Genomic DNA, 22,102 nt, shown 5'->3' with positions numbered 1-22,102 from the left:
CTGTCACCAATGGCAGATGAGGATTCTCCAGAGCTTCAGAAAAAGCTGTGTACAGTATAAAGTATGCATGTGTGTGGTTTTTTTTTTTTTGTTTTTTTTTTTAAATGAGTAATAAAATAAAAATTAAGTATTCTTCTTAATAGGCATAAATAGGACCAAATAATGGCCATAAAAATAGTAATCTTTATAATTAAATATTTATTATGAAATAATGGCAATAAATAGCAATAATACTAGGAATAAATGGCAATAAATGTGGTAGTTGTCATCGTCTATCATTGCTATTATATAATATGTATTACTATTTTTTTTTATTATTATTACAATAGTAAGTAATTATATTAAATTCAATAGTAAAATTATTCAATAGCAAATAATAAAAAGTAATGCATGTCATGTCAATACATGTCATCATCTATAATGTTATTATATAATATGTATTACACTTTTTTTATTGTTACAATAATAAATATAATAATTCAATAGTAAAATTATTATTCAATCACAAATACAAAGTAATACATGTCATGTCAATACATGTCATTATCTATTATTGCTATTATATGTATTATTATTTTTTTTATTATTACAATAGTAAATAATTATATTAAATTCAATAGTAAAATTATTATTCAATAGCTAATAATAATAAAAAGTTATACATGTCATGTGAATACATCTCATTTATCATTGTTATTATATAATATGTATTACACTTTTTTTATTATTACAATAGTAAATATAATCAATAGTAAAATGTGTTATTCAATCGCAAATAATAATAAAAAGTAAGACATGTCATGTCAATACATGTCATCATCTATCATTGCTATTATATAATATGTATTACTATTTTTATTATTATTACAATAGTAAAAAATTATATTAAATTCAATAGTAAAATTATTCAATCGCAAATAATAATAAAAAGTAATACATGTCATGTCAATACATATCATCTATCATTGCTATTATATGTATTACTATTATTTTTTTTATTATTACAATAGTAAATAATTATATTCAATTCAATAGTAATTATTATTCAATAGCAAATAATAATAAAAAGTAATACATGTCATGTAAATACATGTCATCATCTATCATTGCTATTATATAATATGTATTACTATTTTTTTATTGTTATTACAATAGTAAATAATTATAATAATTCAATAGTAAAATTATTATTCAATTTCAAATAATAATAAAAAGTAATACATGTCATGTCAATACATGTCGTCTATCATTGCTATTATATAATCTGTATTACTATTTTTTTTATTATTATTACAATAGTAAATAATTATGTAAAATTATTCAATCGCAAATAATAATAAAAAGTAATACATCTCATCTATCATTGCTATTATATAATGTGTATTACTATTCTTTTATTATTATTACAATAGTAAATAATTATAATAATTCAATAGTAAAATTATTATTCAATTTCAAATAATAATAAAAAGTAATACATGTCATGTCAATACATGTCATCATCTATCATTGCTATTATATAATATGTATTACTATTTTTTTTATTATTATTACAATAGTAAATAATTATATTAAATTCAATAGTAAAATTGTTATTCAATCGCAAATAATAATAAAAAGTAATACATGTCATGTCAATACATGTCATCATCTATCATTGCTATTATATAATATGTATTACTATTTTTTTATTATTATTACAATAGTAAATAATTATAATAATTCAATAGTAAAATTATTATTCAATAGTAAATAATAATAATAATAAAAAGTAATACATGCTATTATATAATATTATGTTTTACTTTTTATTATTTATTTACTATTGAATTTATTATAATTCTTTACTATTGTAATAATTATAATAAAACTAGTAATACATATTATATAATAGCAATGATAGACGATGACAATCGCCACATTTATTGCCATTTATTCTTAGTATTACTATTATTTATTGCCAATATTTCATAAAGATAAAGAAGAATACAGGTTCTATATATCTATGGGAATGCATGACATTGAATTAGCACTGTGTATTATAGACCATTCCCATATTTTTGCATATTTTAAAAAAAAAATGTTGTTTTGTTTTCCATGTCAATTTGCTGCAGAATCTCCTCATGCTTGGGGTGTCATTAAAGGATAGTGGCACCCAAACACACCTCTCGTGATCGCCACGTGATTTGGAGTCACAAACAGAATTGTTACTCAATTTGAAATCACAGGCAGAATTGTGGCAATCCTGTCTACGATCCCAAATCGCAAAGTGTGAGTGGAGCCTAGTTCTCCATTCACACATGAGCGATGTTGCTCAATCGCAATTTTTTTTTTTTTTTTTTTCGTGCATTTTTGCCAAGAAAAAAATGTAAAAATTTAAGGATTTGAGCAACTTTGAGAAGGACAAAATTTTAATGACTAGAGGACTGGTCAGAGCAACTCCAAACCTGCAGCTCTTGTGGGATATTCGTGGTCAGGACCGACCAGAAGTGGTCCAAGGATGGAGAACTGGGGACAGGTTCATGGTCGGCCAAGGCTTCTTGATGTACATGGGGGAGTGAAGGCTGGTCTGTTTGATCCAATAGAAGTGCTACTGTAGCGCAAATTGCCGAAAAGGTTAATGCTGGTTCCAATCGAAAGGTGTCGGACGCACAGAGCATTCGCAGTGTGTGTTGTGTATGGAGCTGTGTAGCTGCAGACGGGGCAGGGTGCCCATGCTGACCCGTGTCTACATCCAAAAGCACCTACAATGGTCCCATTGTCCTTAAAGCCTCCCTCTACATGGGTTGGAGCTCACTGGTGCCCCCCCCCTTCGCAGAGCAGATATGTTGCCGGTCACCATCACTGCCCTCAAATCAAATACCATCCTGGGGGAGACCAGTGTTACCCACATCAGCTGCAAAAGCTGTTTCCCAACCAGTGGCACAGCAGCCACCCGCTCCTCAGCCTCATGCTCTGAATAGGACTTCCCATAAGAAGTAGCTGGTCCCAGTAATGGCCTGAAACTTTCAGGCGAGCGACTTCGCCTGGCTCTGGTAATCTGTCATGGGAACATGGGTAAAATGTTGGTTGTTCAAATGTTGACATGGCCTCTGGGTCTATGTAATTGGAGTTATCGGCGGTGACCGGAAAGCTCCTGATGCATACTTGTGATTGGGAACATTTTCGTATCGCCAAATCCTAGATGGACACTGTCTACCCTCAAAAAGTCATGATTCACTCTGGAAATCGCCGTCCTCTATACAGTTCCTCGAAATTTGAAGGTATTGGCTCATTTTGGATGTTTCGTATCACCAAATCTAGATGGACACTGTCTACCCGTAAAATTGATCCTTGCTTCTGGCTTTGTGAAAGAAGTAGAGAAAGAACTCTCTAATTTCTTCAAAATGCAATGTCTAAAAAAGGAAATATTGGTACAAATATGTATTCTCCAGATTAAAATACCCCTCCCTCTAAAAAAATGATAATTTAAAATTTATTAACTAAAACCCTTCCATTTTCCACGACTTCTCTTGTTTTAGACCCAGTAATGACGTTGCAGGGTCTTCATGCCTCACTATGCAATGCAAGCAGATCATGGCTGCTGGGAGGAGTTTGCAGAGGGCTGTATATTGCTTCTGCAGGAATCTGTTGAAGTGTCCATCGGTGATGCTGAACCTCCATGATTGAAAGAACCTAAATCCAATAAATAAAAGGAGTGGGCCAGAGACAGGAAGACTAGGAATGAATGGGCTAGTTGGTGAGGGATGCCCTTTCTTTCCTTTCTTTCCTTTCTTTCTTTCCTTTCTTTCCTTTCTTTCTTTCCTTTCTTTCCTTTCTTTCCTTTCTTTCCTTTCTTTCCTTTCTTTCCTTTCTTTCCTTTCTTTCTTTCTTTCTTTCTTTCTTTCTTTCTTTCTTTCTTTCTTTCTTTCTTTCTTTCTTTCTTTCCTTCTTTCCTTCTCTTTCTCTTTCCTTCTCTTTCTCTTTCCTTCTCTTTCTCTTTCCTTCTCTTTCTCTTTCCTTCTCTTTCTCTTTCCTTCTCTTTCTCTTTCCTTCTCTTTCTCTTTCCTTCTCTTTCTCTTTCCTTCTCTTTCTCTTTCCTTCCTTTTCCCTTTTTCTTTCCCTTTCCTTTCTTCCCAGAATTGGTTTATTTGAGCTCCAGCACCAATTTGAATAGAACTTCCAATTTTTACATCCAGGAATTATATTTAGAGTCTCAAGTATTTGCAGCAAAACACCCCAAAAAAATTGTACTAACTTCGCTTGCAGGATTTTTATGGGTGCTGTGCCCCCAAGTTGAATGGCATCCTGACCTCTTTATAATATAAAAATCAAAACTACAAAATAGTTTTATTCCTAGTGGGGAAAAAAAAACCTCTCTAAATATTGTAGTGTGTAAGTGCCCAGATTTGACTCATTTGCATGCAAGCCCCATATAGGACGCCAACTAGTCATTTCTAAATCTAGGGGGAAAAAAAGAATTCGCTGTCACGTGATCGGAGAAGAATAGCCAAAATGGCGCGGACTCAGCCAACAATCAGCTCCAGGAAGATGAAAGAAGGTGTGACATTCCCTGTGAGGACTGTTACAATTAGAAGACGCCTATGTGAAGCCAAGCTATCTGCAAGAAGTCCCCGCAAAGTCCCACTGTTGGGAAAAAGACATGTGCTGAAGAGGTTACAATTTGCCAAAGAGCACATTGACTGGCCTAAAGAGAAATGGCGCAACATTTTGTGGACTGATGAAAGTAAGATTGTTCTTTTTGGGTCTAGTGGCCGGAGACAGTTTGTCAGACGACCCCCAAACACTGAATCCAAGCCACAGTACACTGTGAAGACATTGAAGCATGGTGGTGCAAGCATCATGATATGGGGATGTTTCTCATACTACGGTGTTGGGCCTATTTATCGCATACCAGGGATCATGGATCAGTTTGAATACATCAGAATACTTGAGGAGGTCATGCTGCCTTATGCTGAAGAGGAAATGCCCTTGAAATGGGTGTTCCAACAAGACAACCACCCCAAACACACCAGTAAACCTGCAACATCTTGGTTCCAGACCAACAAGATTGACGTTATGGAGTGGCCAGCCCAATCCTCGGATCTTAATCCAATAGAAAACTTGTGGATTGACATCAAAAATGCCGTTTCTGAGGCAAAACCAAGAAATAGAGAAGAACTGTGGAATGTGGTCCAATCATCCTGGGCTGGAATACCTAATCACAGGGGCCAGAAGTTGGGTGACTCCATACAACACAGATGTACAGCAGTTCTCAGAAACAGTGCGACTACAACCAAATATTCATGAAGTCATTCAAAGGAAAGCAAAACCTTCAAACATTTTTCAGTTTATATAGTGAATGTTTGAGTTTGTAAAGAAGAATACAAACACTGCGATTTTTTTTGAACCGTCTAATATTCACATTTCTTCAATTTTTTTAGAGGAACAAGACAAATTTGATGTATTTTTCTTCATGTTTTGATTTGGAATAGAATGTGTCATGTTCCCAATGCATTTGTGTGGATGGAAAGAAAAGCAATTGAAGGATTTTCAGCTTTATTCACTTTTTTCAACACACTGCTATTATTTTGAACACAACTGTGTGTGTGTGTGTGTGTGTATATTGTGGGGTTAGCTCAGGTGGGGGATCTCCTTCCCTGGGACAAAGGTAGACCGCACAGCAGGCTTTCGTCAAAATCCGACTGGGTGTCAGTTTTATTAAAAAGGTTTGCAAGAAATATCAAAATAAACAAAACATCAAAATAAACCCTTGCCATCCAGGCACTAACTAAACAGAAGATGATTCCTCTCTCAGAGGTGAAGGGCTTCTCCCTGTCACCAAAACAAAATAACAGCAAACCTTTTCTTGTAGGTAGTCCATACACACAGCTCTCTCAGAATACCTCTCTGAGTCCCAGGCCACTAGCAACTCCTTGCTCCAGCCCTGTCTTATTTATACCACCTGCTGGTGGTCATCAGTGGAGTCCAAACTCTGGTCCAGAACCACCTCTGCCATTGTGGCCCCAAAAACCCGGAGCTGACTCCACCTTACACCTCACAGTATGACCTCATGCGAGGTAACACATATCGTCCATCCATCACTTTGCCGTTCATACTGTCACAATATATATATGTGTGTGTGTGTGTGTGTGTGTGTGTGTGTATATATGTATGTGTGTGTATATATATATATATATATATATATATATATATATATATATATATATATATGTGTATGTATGTATGTATGTATGTATATATATATATTCTGTGTGTGTGTGTGTATATAATTTATTTATTTTTTTTCCCCAAGCAGTCAAAAATATGACTTAACAAAACCACTTGGCAGACATTCCCAGCACGTCCATGACTGGTTTCCATTTACATATCAAACAAGGTGAATGGAGCCAAGGTTTTCACCAGACACAAACTGCGTATGAATGGAGTATAATTACGTGTCCACTTGCTTCACTGTACCTTTTTTGACTTCATTTTTCAAAAGATTATTAAGAAAAAAATGATCTTTTGATGGTGGTTTGGCAAGTTATGTTGGGATCTAGAATTGGTCTTTGTGCAGTCCAGGAACTCTGCAGGTAGGCCTTGGCCAACGGATATCAATGGAAGAATCTTTTGCTCAAGAGAACTGGGTTTAACTTAACCGGGTTCCTGCGTGGAGTATCTAAGTACAAATATTTCTAAACCAAAGGTGGTTTGTTTTGGAAGATGGATATTTTGACTGAAGGCATTTGCCTTTTTGCACTGTAATGTGAATCTGAGTGGCCATAAAACCTTTTTAAAGTGAAAGTTCTAAAGTTTTGCATCGTTGAAGTTCATACGTAGGTCTTTACACCATTCATGTAGAGTTCCTTTGTTTCTGTCCCTAGGCTGTACTTGACGTTTGTCCATGTTGAGATGAAACCCTTCCCCCTTCTAATTCTAAGCCCTGCCCGTTCAAATGAAATACCAAAAATTCACTGGTCTGGTACTTGACATTTGACCGCCAAGGGTGGACTTTGTGCCAGTAGATGATGGGGCTTCATTTCAACTTCAAGCAGAAGTTAAACTTGCATGTGCACATTAGGCATATGATTCCTGTGGCTCAACTGGTTCCCAAAGATTGATATGAAGATGAACACTACAAAGTGCCCTACACCTATCATTCATCTATTACATACCAGAGCTTCTACTGCCCACATAGGTTATGCCATTTCATTTGAATGACAGACCAGGGCTTTGCATCAAGAGGAATTTTCTCAATCTGGATAGAAGTTGAACCCTATGTACAAGTGGTGTAGGATATAAGGGGACAGTTTGAAGACGAACATGTACTCTAAGGCACTATAGAATCCCTGTGTTTCAGCTCTGTTGCCATAAAACCATGTAAATGGCAGGTCAAGTTCACTTTGAGGCTGTACAGAACAAGCAAAGGGCAGTAACCCATTGTACTAATTGGTAAAGTCCTTTTTTTTAAGAGACCATGTGGGTTTTTTTTTTTTTTTTAATTAAATACCAAAGATGACTACCCTTTGCAAGTTGCTCTTTTATTTTGTGTAGCATTACCCCTGCAACTGTACACAGGTTCTTTCCCTCATCAAGTTGAAGTTTGTTGCTCAGTAACTAACTTGGGGGGGGGGGGTGGCAGTAGGGTACGAGATACTCACTCCAAACTGCTTGGTGTGCAGATTACAGAAGACTCTTCTTTAAACAGTAGTGACATGGTGTCCTCTCCAGCTGGGGACCCAGGGGGGGGTTGCTGGATAGATTTTGGCAGAAAGGTTTGGCCATACTCTCAGATCCTGGCAATGATCAGTCTAGAGCTATGATCTTCAGCAGAGTAGCCCAGCCTCCATTCCATGAAGGCGGGAGGGGGTCCAAAGGCAAGCAGTCCTCCTTCTCTTGAGCTCCTGGATCCAGCCCCACAGGGGGAGAAAAGTACAGACTCTCTCAAGGGTTCCAGCCTATTTAACAGCACACCAGCCACCATCTAGGCACACCTCCCTAGGATTGTCTAGGCCATGGGGGTCAAACTGGCAGCCCTCTAGCTGTTTCCAAACTACAAGTCCCATGAGGCATTGTAAAATTGACAGTTACTGACTCCCAAGGCAGGGGAGTGATGGGACTTTTAGTTTCGCAACAGGGCCGCTAGTTTGACACCCCTGGTCTAGGCCATACTAAATCTACAGGCCAGCAATTTTGAAGCTTTCTACCCTAAGCTCCAGAAGCTTCTTCCAGAGATGTGGAAGGTAATCAAACTCCCAGGCTGTGAAACCCCATACAGACTGTACTAAATTCCTGCTTCTGTACCTACAGCAAAAGCTACCACTAGATTCACTGAACAGCCTAGCTATGAGGGTGCTACATACACCTCAAAGTCTTCAACCTACAGTTGATACTGCCATCCAGAACTGGAGATGGCCACAACTTCAGTGCTGAGCAACATTGGCTCTTGGCAGTTGGGCCATGGCAATCTCCCATGTTGGATGGGCACCTCAAAAAAGCTATCCAAACATACTTCCTTTTTAAATTAACAAGCATGTAAAGAACAAAATCCTATGGACAGATATGGCCATCACAATGCCAAGACCTAGATAGGACACTATTTTTCTTTACTGGAAAATGCAAAAAGCCTATCTTTCATATGAATGCCCTTCCTTTGACTGGTCAAGTGGAAACCATAGATTTAGTTTTTAGATCTATATCTTTTCAAACCTGAGTCTTTTCTGTGAAAAGACATTTACTTTTAATAAGTGTTTAAGGATAGACCCCATCCTATGCTGTCACCAAAGTGTAGAAAGCAAGTCTGAACTTGTACTTTTAATAACCCATTCCTGAAGTGTGGAATGTCCTACTCAATGGATCATGACTTAGTCTGAGCTTCCACTAATTACAATTCACCAGGTTATATTCTCAGAGTGTAACTACTTCATTAAGTTGTCAGAATTATTGGTAGCCGTTTTACTGTCATAAACAACTCAGCATGAATGTTGAATTAAAGTTGGCCTAGTAACCTTCACCAGCCAAGCTTGCACATCCATTATCGAAAGCTGCTCAATGTCAACAAGTCTGAAGGTCTAGGGCAGCCTTTCTCAACCTTTTCAACACAGAGGAACCCTTTTTAAATACCTTCCTTGTCTCCGGCAACCCCTACTAAAAATGGCTAGATGTACAACTCATGATACATTAGTGTGATGGTCAGTGGGAAGAATGCTGCCTACACTGTGGTGGAGACGGCTGTTTATGAGTACCTGGTAATTGGAGAAAGCCCAGGAGTACTGGGGTCACTGGCTTACCCAAGAAGGTCTTACTGGTGATGTGGCGATTCCTGCAAATACGTGGGCTTCCCACAAAGCAAGCTGGCACTTGTGGTCAATGTAAGAAGGTGAGGAGGCACTTTGGCCACTTACGGATATCACTACACAGTGTGTGACACCATAATCACCCCATGATCTTACTAGTTGAATCCACAAGCATTTTATTTGCATTTTGCACATTACAAGTTGACTCAGTGGACTTTCATCTGGTATATGTGTTGGACAATTGCACTTGTGTGTTAGTTGAGTTCCCACATAAGGAATCCCTTGTCTCACAGTTATTCGGTCCCCCTGATTGGGGATATTCTTGTTGGGGGGGTCACTTGTGCCGTTTGTAACAATTCACCTATATGTTTCTACGTTTATATGTTTTATATGCTAATATGTGCTATTGATGCTTCTGTTTAGTTTTTACTTAGCACTACACCATTATTTTTAGATATTGACATACTTTGTGGTTGAAGGAGGGTGTGAGCTGCTTAGGGTAGGGAACATCCATTTTAAGCGCAGGAGGTCTTTCTCCTTATATTCTGCCTACACTTGTCATTGGGAAGAATTGCCCCCTTACAGATAACTAAAAGATCACTGGGAGCTTGACCAAGAGGCAGAAATTGCTCTGGGAACCTTTTGAAGGAACCCCAGGGTTCCATGGAACCCTGATTGAGAAACACTGGTCTAGAGTAAGGCTTCTCAATGTTACTATAATATATACTTTGTAAATGTATCCCTTGCAGCCCTTGAGGTAGCAATTTATTATTTTTTTATTTTTCCTTTTGAGGTTTAGCACTATGCTATGCCCATAGGCAACAGGCTACCTCATTTTATCCATCTAGCAATGCAGTTGTGGACACTGTGGAGAACTATTTGATAAAACAATTTTACTTTTGCACTATATTTAAAAAATGTCCACTGGAGCAAGAGGCAGTTGGAGACCAGTAGGTTGGGTAAGGATCTACTCTCATGCCCATGCTGTACCATAAGAGCCCTTTTGCATGAATAGCCTTTTGTTTTACTCTTCAGTGCAAATATTTAGGGATCTGCTTCTCAAATTGAGGAAACATCTATTCAGATGACATTCACAACAATGCTTTTGGGCTGGTGGCCTCTTGCCATAATGTGAACCGTCCTCACCAGTCCTCGTATCCTCGGCGCCGGAATGTTAACCACTTCCCACTGCAAGTACACATAAATGCGGCTTCTTGGCGGGTGTACCTTGACACCGATAGGCACATACACTATATTGCCAAAAATATTGGGACCCCCCCAATCATTGGATTCAGGTGTTTCAATCACCTCCATGGACACAGGTGTATACAGTCAAGTACAAAGGCATGCAGACTGCTTCTACAAACATGAAAGAATGGGTCGCTCTTAGGAGCTCAGTGACTCCAAACGTGGTACAGTGATAGGTTGCCACCTGTGCAATAAGTCCATCCGTGACATTTCCTGGCTACTAAATATTCCACACTCAACTGTCCACTATCACTTCCGCCCCGCAAGCCAAAGTCCTTGGCGTCATTCTTGACGCGAACCTCTCCCTCCAACCGCATGTCAAATCACTCACAAACACATGCAGGCTCCATCTTCGCAACATTGCCAAGATCCGCTCCTTCCTCACCCCAGACACCACCAAACTTCTAGTACACTCCCTCATCATCTCACGCCTTGACTACTGCAACTCCCTCCTCACTGGCCTACCCAAGTGCAGGCTCTCCCCGCTCCAGACCATCCTGAACTCAGCTGCCAGACTCATCCACCTTACCACCCGCTCCACCTCTGCCACCCCCCTCTGCCTCTCCCTCCACTGGCTCCCGATTGCCCAACGCATCAAATTTAAACTCCTTACCTTGACCTACAAAGCCGCTCACAACACTGCCCCTGACTACCTCACCAATCTGATCACCAGGTACCACCCTACCCGTACCCTTCGCTCCTCACAGGACCTCCTTCTATCCTGCTCCCTGGTCTCCTCCTCCCATGCACGACTACAGGACTTCTCCAGGTCCTCCCCCATCCTCTGGAACTCACTGCCCCAATCCATCAGACTGTCGCCTTCTCTATTCACATTCAGGCGCTCCCTCAAAACCCATCTCTTCAGGGAAGCCTACCCCACCCTCACCTAACGGCCATCCTCCCTCATTCCTCCTACCACTTCATCCCCCCCAGCCACTTCCTACTGTACCTTTACCCCCTCCCTCCTAGATTGTAAGCTCGTAAGAGTAGGGCCCTCTTACCCCTCGTACGCTGTCTGTCTTTGTTGTACTGTGCCATGTATTGTCCCCCCCTATTGTACAGCGCTGAGCAAACCCTTTGGCGCTATATAAACTCGTAGTAATAATAATAATAATAATAATAACTGTTAGTGGGATTATAACAAAGTGGAAGCAACTGGGAACAACAGCAACTCAGCCACCAAGTGGTAGGCCACGTAAAATGACAAAGTGAGGTCAGTGCATGCTGAAGTGCACAGAAGTCACCAACTGTCAGCAAAGTCAAAAGCTAAAGACCTCCAAACTTGGTGTGGCCTTCAGATTAGCACAACAACAGTGCGTAGAGAGCTTCATGGAATGGGTTTCCATGGCCGAGCAGCTGCATCCAAGCCTTACATCACCAAGTGCAATGCAAAATCCTTGGATGCAGTGGTGTAAAGCACACCGCCACTGGACTCTAGAGCATGGTGACGTGTTCTCTGGAGGGACTCACACTTCTGGCAATCCGATGGACATGTCTGGAGAACGGTACTTGTCTGACTGCATTGTGCCAAGTGTAAAGTTTGGAGGGGAATTATGGTGTGGGGTTGTCTTTCAGGGACTGGGCTTGGCCCTTTTAGTTCCAGTGAAGGGAACTCTTAAGGTGAAATTTCGGACAATTTCATGCTTCCAACTTTGTGGGAAGAGTTTGGGGATGGCCCCTTCCTGTTCCAACATAACCGCGCACCAGTGCACAAAGCAAGGTCCATAAAGACATGGAGGAGCCAGTTTGGGGTGGAGGAACTTGACTGACCTGCACAGAGTCCTGACCTCAACCCCACAGAACACCTTTGGGATGAATTCGAGCGGAGACTGCGAGCCAGGCCTCCTCCCCCAACATCAGTGCCTGACCTGACAAATGTGCTTCTGGAAGAATGGTCCAACCTTCCCATAGACACCCTCCTAAACCTTGTGGACGGCCTTCCCAGAAGAGTTGAAGTTGTTATAGCTGCAAAGGGCGGGGCCAACTCAATATTGAACCCTATGGACTAAGACTGGGAGGCCATTAAAGTTCATGTGCATGGAAAGGTAGGTGTACCAATACTTTTGAAACATAGTGTATATGCAGCCCTATGTAACACTTTTCTGTGCTGAGCATGCGCACCCCCAGCACAGTTATCGGCGGTGACCGGAAAGCTCCTGATGCATACTTGTGATTGGGAACTCTCCGATCACATGACAGCGAATCGCAAAAGTCACCTGACCGGAATGCCCACCTCCACCTCCCTGCATATAGAAGCTCTTAAAGGTCTGGGAGGGGATTAATTATGGGAATCCAGCTGTGACTTGCAGTTTTACAGCTGCCTTCCCACTGCTCACGGAGCTTTGTGAATGGTCCCACATCCTTCTGGGACCCATGATGTGTCACAGAAGGTTGCGCGGTGGGGGGAGAATTTCCAGTAGAAATGCGAAGGTTATTCAACCTTTGAAGTGGGACTGGGTATCTGTCAAAACCAGATACCTGCTCTCCCTCCTACTTCAAAGAAACAAAAAAAAGTCCAAAAAAAGACTGGTGGAGGGCATAAAGTGGAACTTCCCCTTTTTTTTTAGAGTTAATTTCTTAGTATGAGCTTCACCCTTAGTTGCGCCAAGATCTGTGCCAAAACTCGCAGCCCTGTGCTATAATCTCTGATCCACATATTCTAGACCCTGCATTTGGAGATGCATGTTTTAGGCATTTATGTCAGATGGAGGTTGGAAGTGTCGGAAAACAAAAAAAAAGTCACTGCTTTTAGTTAGTTGGCCCCATTGCATGGAGGACATACCAAGAACTGGCAGCTCTATAAAAGTAGGAAAGTACGTATAGGTAGGAGGTCCATGGATAAAAGTGAACTGTGGTGGTGTGTGGGTTTTTTGTGTGTGTGTGGTGGTTTTTTTGTTTTTGTTTGTTTTTTTTAAATATAAATTTTGGCCAGCAAAGAATATAAACTCACCAGTAATTATAATAAATTATGTAGGAATGCCTTTGCATGTCAAGCATGAAGTGTGAGTTTAGGCCATCTGTATTGGCTTTAAACTGTCTGAATATACGCAGCCAGACGTGCCTTTCAATGCTTAATGCCCCCAGAACCTTTAGCCTGCCTTACTTTCCGAGTCTCGGGCACGTAATATAGTTGAATGGTAGAATAATTCCTATGGGTGACCTTCAGGACTCAGCCTAGCAATAAGGTGAATTAAAATTTAAGCCTGGCTTCAGAGGAGAAGGCTTTGTAGTCACCCTACTCCTGTTTACATATAGATTATGGCAGTTACTCAGTGAACTCTGAGACGTCATGGTTGTATGCAGGGGCGGACTGACCACTCATGGGGCCCCTGGGCAATAGGGGATCATGGGGCCCCTGTGTCCTTGCCCAAACTCAAAAATGCCTATGAAAAAGATACCAGGGGCATCTCATGGGGCCCCCCTCTGACCTTGGGCAGTGCCCGAGCTTCCAAATGGTCAATCCGCCCCTGGTTGTATGCCATCCAGGTAGGCGTGTGTCACGATTGTGTTCAAGGTAATTAAGGCTTGACACCGCAACCAAAACCAACCAAGGAACATGTCCATCATGGCATCGAATGCAGCCACATGTTAAACCAGCAAAGTGTCAGGGAGCGAGGAGCCAGACACACAAGGAGGAGCAATTAAAGGTAGGTTTATTAATCTAAAAATAAGACGAGTCTATGCAAGTCCAACAGCGGAAATCGTAGCCAAAGCCGGGGTCAAGAGCCAGGAAGAATCGTCGCCAGAGCCGGGATCAGGAGCCAGGAAGAATCGTCACCAGAGCCGGGATCAGAAGCCAGGAGGAGTCTTAGCCAAAGCCAAGTCGGTATCCAGGAAAGCAATGAGTAGCTAAACAGGAGCTTGCTGCTGTGCAACAGACAGGACACGAATGCAATGGACAGCCACAAACAGCAGACTTATATGTGATAAGCCGCCACCTCTTGGGGGAGGAGCCGCAGAGGGCTGAAAGCATAAAGGATCCCACAATGCTTTGCAGACACCTAAGATGGATGGCAACACATTGAGCAGCACAAGGTCTGAGGAAAGGTAGGACCTTGACACAAATCTACTCTATGACCTTTATTTCCAAATAAAACTTAACCATCCATAGTGTGGGTTTTTTTTTTTCCCCATAAATTGACTAAATAAACAAGCAGCACCTTTTTACGTGACCCTACAATGCATAACTATTGCTCGTGAAATTCGTTTTTTTGTTTTTTTTTTCCTTCATTTTGCACTGGTGGGAAATGCTGCATTTGAAGTTAGAAAATTCACACAGGTAATCCTGATGTCCCTTTTTTGAACCCCTTTTTATAACTGCCTAACACATATATACTGGCAAAAGGGTGGGCTTTAATGCCCACATGCTGCACATACACGTCGCTTGGGTGGCCAGTGTTCTGTGCTCCCAGCACAGAGACCATGCTGTGAAAGACACTAATAATGATTAGTAGCTATGACAGCCAATCTTGGTGGCCAATGCAGGAATTGCCTCATTGAGAAGGCAGGGCCAGGACCATGGAGTACACTGGGCTACCTTCCATAGGTTCAGATAATAAAGCTATTGAAGATGAAGAGGCTGGTGACTACATGCTCTTGGCTAGCAGGGACCCAATCTATTTGCATAACAGCTATGATGAAATTCAAGCCTGTGTTTGTTGATGTGAATTGGGAGAACAGAGCGTCCCTCCAAACTTGTGTTCCCTGCTTAGATGAATTTAAGATAACCAAACATGTACATTTTTTGGAGTTTACAATAAACAATACAGTCTGGTTGTACAGTCACCGTTTTAGATTAGAACTGTGTAGTGCCTGAACAACCATTCATTTTCTATGCGATCATGTAGGTCCTTATGCTCTTCACCAGTGGTGTAGAGCCAGCCAGATGAAGCCCTTTGCTTGCCTTTATCCAACCCTTGGGGGGGTTCTCTCCTACTGATGTGAGGCATCATTCCTCTCAATGAGGTCAGCGATGGGGGGCACCATTTCCTCAAGGGGTGGTAGGATGCCGAATAAGGATCCCCCTTGAGGATGATGAAACGCATAGGGCAGGGCCTGAATGTGATGTCACCATGCACATCAGGTTCGTGTTCGTGGCTTTGGATTGGATTTTTTTGAGAATATTCACATCAATTTTAAGGTTTATAAAGGATATTGCATATGAACTGATTTTTCACATTATTATTTCACATATTTAATGTTTATATGGAGATTGTGTTGATGCTGAATATGCACTTTTAATTTTGTGTGTGTATATATAGGGACCCTTCCAAATCATTGGATTCAGGTGTTCCAGTCGCCTCCATGGCCACAGGTGTATAAAAATCAAGCACTTCGGCATGCAGACTGCTTCTACAAACATTTGTGAAAGAATGGGTCGCTCTCAGGAGCTCAGTGACTCCAAGCGTGGTACTGTGATAGGTTCCCACCTGTGCAATAAGTCCGTCTGTGAAACTTCTTTGCTACTAAATATTCCAATGTCATCTGTTAGGGGTATAACAAAGCATAAGCAACTGGGAACAATAGCAACTCAGCCACAAAGTGGTAGGCCTTGTAAAATGACAGAGTGGGGGTAGTGTCCAGAAGTCGCCAACTGTCTGCAGAGCCAATAGCTGAAGACCTCCAACCTTTGGTGTGGCCTTCAGATAAGCACAACAGTGTGTAGAGAGCTTCATGGAATGGGTTTCCATGGCCAAGCAGCTGCATCCAAGCCTTACATCACCAAGTGCAATGCAAAGTGTCAGATGCCGTGGTGTAAAACACACCGCCACTGGACTCTAGAGCAGAGGAGACGTGTTCTCTGGAAGGACTAATCACACTTCTGTCTGGCAATCCGATGGACGTGTCTGGGTTTGGCGGTTGCCAGGAGAACGGTACTTGCCTGACTGCACTGTGCCAAGTGTGAAAGGTGGAGGGGAGATAATGGTGTAGGGGTGTTTTTCAGGGGTTGGGCTTGGCTCCTTAGTTCCAGTGAAGGTAACTCTTAAGGCTGCACAATATCAAGACATTTTTTACAATTTTCATTCTCCCAACTTTGTGGGAAGAGTTTGGGGATGGCCCCTTCCTGTTCCAACATGACTGCCCACCAGTGCACAAAGCAAGGTCCATAAAGACATGGATGAGAGTGTTTATTTGGGGTGGACAAACTTGACTGGCCTGCACAGAGTCCTGACCTCAACCCCATAGAACACCTTTTGGGATGAATTAGAGCAGAGACTGTGAGCCAGGCCTCCTCCCCCGACATCAGTGCCTGACCTGAAAAATGTGCTTCTAGAAGAATGGTCCAACCTTCCCATAGACACCCTCCTAAACCTTGTGGACGGCCTTCCCAGAAGACTTGAAGCTGTTATAGCTGCAAAGGACGGGCCAACTCAATATTGAAGCTTACGGTCGAAGACTGGGATGCCATTAAAGGCAGGCATACAAATAAATATATAATTATATTTATATAATTATATTTTGGCAATATACATTGCGTAAAAAATGAAAGGAACACTTTGAAAACACATCAGAACTCCAATCGGAAAAAATATCACACTGGATATCTATACTGATATGGACTGGGTAATGTATTAGGAACTTAAGGATGCTCCATCATTTGAATTCAGTCCTCTGTAGGTTGATAATATTAATTTCCATCAGAGACACCCTGAAAATCAAACTGAAAAAATTATGCAGCAGGCTTTTAATTGCAGCAACTCAAAATGGTCCTCAGTCGTTTGTATGGACCCCACGTGCTTGTTGTATGAATGCCTGACAACGTCAGGGCCTGCTCCTAATTAGACGGATGGTGTCCTGGGGTGTTTCTTCCCAGATCTGGACCATGGCATCACTAAGTTCCTGGACAGTCTGAGGTGCAACCTGGCAGCATCAGATGGACCGAAACATGATATCCCATAGATGCTCTATTGGATTTAGGTCAGGGGAGTGTGGGGGCCTTTCAATGGTATCAATTCCTTCATCGTCCAGGAACTGTCTGCATACTCTCGCCACATGAGGCCGGGCATTGTCGTGCACCTGGAGGAACCCGGGAGCCACTGCACCAGCGTAGGGTCTGACAATGGGTCCAAGGATTTCATCCCAATACCTAATGGCAGTCACAGTGCCATTGTCTAGCCTGTAGAGGTCTGTGCGTCCCTCCATGGATATGTCTCCCCAGACCACCACTGACCCACCACCAAAACAGTCATGCTGAACCATGTTACAGGCAGCTAAATGTTCTCTGTGGCTTCTCCAGACCCTTTCACGTCTGTCACATGTGCTCAGGATGAACCTGCTCTCATCTGTGAAAAGCACAGGGCTCTAGTGGCGGACCTGCTAATTACGGTGTTCAATGGGAAATGTCAATCAAGCTGTATGGTGCCGGGCAGTGAGCACAGGGCCCACTAGAGGACAAGTCTGTTTCTGATTGTTTGGTCAGAGACATTCCCACCAGTGGCCTGCTGGAGGTCATTTTGTAGGGCTCTGGCAGTGCTCATCCTGTTCCTCCTTGCACGGAGCAGCAGATATCAGTCCTGCTGATGGGTTAAGGGCCTTCTACGGCCCTGTCCAGCTCTTCTAGAGTACAACACTTTTGAATGGCCTTTTCCTGACAATCCTCTCCAGGCTGCGGTCATCCCTGCTGCTTGTGCACCTTTTTCTTCCACACTTTTCCCTTCCACATAACTTTCTATTAATGTGCTTGGATACAGCACTTTGGGAACATCCAACTTCTTTTGCAATTACCTTTTGAGGCTTTCCTTCCTTATGGAGGGTGTCAATGATGGTTTTCTGCACAACCGTCAGGTCAGCAGTCTTTCCCATGATTGTGATTCCTACTGAACCAGACTGAGAGACCATTTAAAGGCTCAGGAATCCTTTGCAGGTGTTATGGCTGCATTAGCTGATTAGAGTGGGACACTTTGAGCCGATAATATTGCACCTTTTCACAATATTCTCATTTTCTGAGATTGTGGATTTGGGGTTTTCATGAGCTGTAAGCCATAATCATCACAATGATGACAAATCACAGCTTGAACTATCTTGCTTTGCATGTAATGAGTCTATCTCATATATTAGTTTCACCTTTTAAGTTGCATTACTGAAATATATGAACTTTTTGCACGATATTCTAATTTTTTGAGTTTCACCTGTAACTGCCTGTCTCCTGGAATCTCCTCCATGCTCTTGAGACTGTGCTGGGAGATGCAGTAAACCTTATGGCAATGGTACGTATTGATGTGCCATCCTGGAGGAGTTGGACTACCTCTGCAACCTCCTGTAGGGTCCAGGTATGGCCTCATGCTACCAGTAGTGACACCGACCCTAGCCAAATGCAAAACTACTGAAAAACAGTCAGAAAAGATGAGTCGGGAAAAGTCAGTGGCCTCCACCTGTAAAACCATTTTCTATTTTGGGGGGTCATCTCATTGTTGCCCATCTAGTGTACCTGTTAATTTCATTAACACCAAAGCAGCTGAAACTGATTAGCAGCCCCCTCTGCTACTTGGCTGACCAGATCAATATCCCAAGAGTTTAACTGACGGGATGCTAGACTCGGATTAATAAGTGTTCCTTTTTTATATTTTTTTTTTTTTTTGAGGTGTGTCTGTGTAATAAATATATATAATAAAAATGTGTGTGTATTCATAAAATACTGTGGCACGGTTTTGAAATTCTCCCTTTTTTATAGGCCTCTACTTCATGCAATTGTTTGTTTGTTAGACCCAAAGGACCTAGTTGAATCAGACTACATGTATTGTCAGATACAGGCATATACCCAGGGGTGGACTGACCATTTGGAAACTCTGGCACTGCCCAATGGCCCGGGTCAGTAGGGGGCCCCATGAGATGCCCCTGGTACCTTTTTCATAGGCTTTTTTCAGTTTGGTTAAGGACACAGGGGCCCCATGATCCCCTATTGCCCGGGGGCCCCATGAGTTGTCAGTCCGCCCCTGCATATACCCATGTGTGGACAATTTTTACACCCATTATCTCCGAACCCGTCTCTCCTGGACGTAAAGGATTTGGTGTTTTTCCAACTCAGCCAGCTGGCACATACAATAGCGGATCTTTTCATTCTGCACGTCAGAAAGTAGGACAAAGGTTTCTAGGTCTGTGACATTGCAACATTTGATAAATAATTTGTACTAATTGTCCACATAGCAAGTTTGAAACCACAACAAAACTTGTTCATCTGGGAAGAGATTTTGGATCCCTTCAGCACTTGGCAGCCAAGCTCTTGTATGTTGAGATACATTTATTTATTGGTTATGTTTGGCTTGTAAACACGCTAAAGAACGATGACTGCCCGGGGGCAGAGAACAAAATGTGTGCCATGTTGTTCTGCTGCCAACCTGCTTCGTCTATCAGGTACAGTATGCTGCTTCAGCTCTAGGTTCTCTGCTTCCTGGCTGTCTGGGCGACTTTCTCAGAAACAGAGGAATCTGCTTATTACGACACGGCGTTTCTACTTCTCGTGCTTCGTTTGCTCAACTTGTGTCAATGTTTAAACACCGAAATCTAATTCATTGACTGAGACCTACACATGTGGTTCCATGACCATGAGTATACCATGATTGACTGTACTTGCCAAAAGACATTCAATATTTTATGCACATCAAAGGTCCTCTTCGATTTTAAGGACTTTTAACAGTAGTATGAATTTGCGGTCAAATTCAGCCTATAAGGAAATATGGCCACTTACCTGATATGACCTCCAAAAGCAAGGTAAAAAAATAGAGATCAACTAAAAGCGGAGTTTATCTTTTGTCTGGATGACTGTTCTTTTCAAAAAGGGAAAAATGGATGTCTGCTATGTCTGTAAGATGGGTTTTGTGGTTGACTACTTTTTGGCACCCAAGCACAAGGCCTTACATCTACTCCAACCCTGATGGAACGCAATTCTACCCGTTGAGGCTGATCCCTCTGCCATCTTGTGTCCTGCCCCTTGCTGTAGGCCTTCTCACGACATCCCTGGCCATAGACCTTTTATATCCTAAGAATGGATGTCCACACAATTAATAACTTCACTGCACTTTTTACTGGTGGTGTTCAGGGATTGGCAAGACTTTGTCTGGATGACTGTTCTTTTCAAAAATGGAAAAATGGATGTCTATGTCTGTAAGATGGGCTTTGTGGTCGACCTCTTTTTGGCACCCAAGCACAAGGCCTTACCTCTACTCCAACTCTGATGGAATGCAATTCTACCTTTTGAGGTTGACCCCTCCGCCATCTTGTGTCCTGCCCCTTGCTGTAGGCCTTCTCATGACATCCATGGCCATAGACCTTTTATATCCTAAGAACGGATGTCCACACAATAACTTCACTGCACATTTTACTGGTGGTGTTCAGGGATTGGCAAGACAGTCGCATCACTGGGACGTACAATTCAGAGTAACTTGACATACACCGTTAATTACATAAAGTGGACAATCCATAGTAGTCCCAAGTGATGACACATGCAGCACCTCAAAGTGGACAATCCATAGTAGTCCCAAGTGATGACACATGCAGCACCTCCAAAGCTATCTTCCGTCTTTCCTCTGCCCAAGGTCTTAAGTACTCATACTCTTAAGACCATGTTCTCTGAAGACACCTCCTAGCTGGGTACACCTCTCCTGGGAACCATCCAGGGAAGCAGCCTCATACAAGAATCTTTAGCCTGGATTTGAAAAAGGCCTTTTGCAGTCCGAGCTAGCCTCCACCTCCATAAGGGGCAGAATGATTGTAACTGGCTCCTCCTGCACACAGGTCCACTCCACCCAGCCTCCCTCCCTGTCTAGGGCCCACGTGTATAGATTACATGCTCACAGGTATGGGGTGTTTGGCTCCCATGCCCCCAAGAAAGTTTTTATATATGGGTGCCAACTCACCTCCTGATGGCCACTGTGGGAGGGCTCTACTCAAAAGGGGCCTAGCACCTGCTGTCACTACCTGCAGTACCAGACACTATTCTGGTACAGAACCACCTAGTGGCAAAGTGGCTAACTGCACCTGCCTAAATGTCCATATTGCATCTAATACCTCTTATTTGCTGTATATATTTATAATGGTGCATTTTTCCAATTTTTTTTTTCCCAGATAACATTTTTTTAATCTTTTTTTTACCAAAAGCCAATTTCAGTTTAGGGTGCTAAGGGAATGTGGGTGAACCTCCTAACTTTTTAAAGGTCGCAGGGATCCCAAACCTTCACAAAGAGTGCCTTATTTTTGCATTTGTCTCAAGCAATAGGTTGATTTCACCATTATAGACCTTACGAATGCCAGTGGCTGTATTAATATATCTAGTGGGATATCGAGCTGCACAAGAGAAATACCAGAAAGGACCACTCAACATGTATGCTGTTCCTCCTCAGTTCAATTGACTACAGATGTTCATGATCAGGGGCAGACTGACAACTCATGGGGCCCCCAGGCAATAGGGGATCATGGGGCCCCTGTGTCCTTGCCCAAACTCAAAAAAGCCTATGAAAAAAGGTACCAGGGGCATCTCATGGGGCCCCCTACTGGCCCAGGGCCCTCTGGCAGTGCCCGAGTGCTCGAATGGTCAGTCCGCCCCTGGTTGAACCATGAACAGGGGCGGACTGACCATTTGG

At 42.1% G+C, this 22,102-nt stretch overlaps 1 protein-coding gene across 1 annotated transcript in view; it reads left to right on the top strand.

The window, feature by feature from the left end:
• The window catches only part of INSRR (insulin receptor related receptor), an 88,881-nt gene that overhangs the window by 9,660 nt on the left and 57,119 nt on the right, over positions 1 to 22,102 (top strand). The gene's annotated exons all lie outside the window — the stretch shown is intronic.

The sequence above is a fragment of the Staurois parvus genome, unplaced genomic scaffold, assembly GCF_062004578.1.
Source record: "Staurois parvus isolate SC_StPar_1 unplaced genomic scaffold, SC_StPar_1.0 ptg000948l, whole genome shotgun sequence".
Classification (NCBI taxonomy): Eukaryota; Metazoa; Chordata; class Amphibia; order Anura; family Ranidae; genus Staurois; species Staurois parvus.
This window is presented reverse-complemented; position numbering and strand designations above follow the sequence as displayed.